The sequence below is a fragment of the Alligator sinensis genome, unplaced genomic scaffold (genome assembly GCF_000455745.1).
Source record: "Alligator sinensis unplaced genomic scaffold, ASM45574v1 scaffold405_2, whole genome shotgun sequence".
NCBI lineage: Eukaryota > Metazoa > Chordata > Crocodylia > Alligatoridae > Alligator > Alligator sinensis.
The window spans coordinates 1,357,953-1,358,929 of NW_005842160.1; positions in this window are offsets into that span (position 1 = coordinate 1,357,953).

Below are 977 nucleotides of genomic sequence, written 5' to 3' on the forward strand. Positions count from 1 at the left end.
CTGTTTGGTGATAGAATCAACATAATGCAAGCTGTGAGATTTACAAATGTAACATTTGTAATTCATTATCCGCAACTCCTGGAACATTTTAACTTAAAATGTATCTTTTACAAGCAGTTCCATTAGTAAAATATTGAGTGCAATACCTGCCTAACACAAACAGGATCTTAAAACTGAAACTGAAATTTACTTTTGAACAAGAATTCCCAGACTTCTTTCCCCATTTCAGACTGCAATCTAATGTATTTGAGGGCCTCTGGGTGGTTTTCTTAAGGTGTCCTGGTCTGCAGAATGAAGAAACAAATAATGTCTTTGAAATTAAAGAGCTATATTGTAATGTACAGTACATAACATTACAGTTATGTACTGTAATGTTGTAATGTGAAGTACAATGCTCAGAAGCCTCCAGGAGACTGGAGAAAGGAACTTGTGCGGGCTGGGAGCAGTCCGAGGCCCTTTTTTCATGCGGCGGGCTGTGGCCAGCAGCCCGGACATGCCGGGTCAGGGAAGGCAGGCGGCACACTAGAATTAGGCACGGACACTTAGTGGTTGATTTAAGATTATTTTACTTACACCGAAGATGGTCGCGGTGCAGGCAGGAAAACTTGCTTGAGTTGCGGTTACAAAACAAAACAAAACTCGAACCTGCAGAACATAAGGGTACGTCGCAATGGGGTTTCGGCGACGGGAAGATGAACAAAAACCTTGAGAGTACGTCGCAATGGGGTTTCGGCGACGGGAAGATAAACCTGCAGGACTCGAACCCGGGTAGAGCTCTGGATTCACTCACACGAAGTTTGCTAGGCTCCGTGGAACTTTGCGCACAGGGAAGGGTACATCGAGGGATCAGGCGGCGACGGGGAGAGGCGAGAGGCTAATCAGACCCCTATAGCCTTCTTGAGATACACGCTGGGTCCGATAGGCTCCGCAGCGCTTAGAGATCTTCACAAGATGTGAAGTTCTCCTCCTCCTGATAG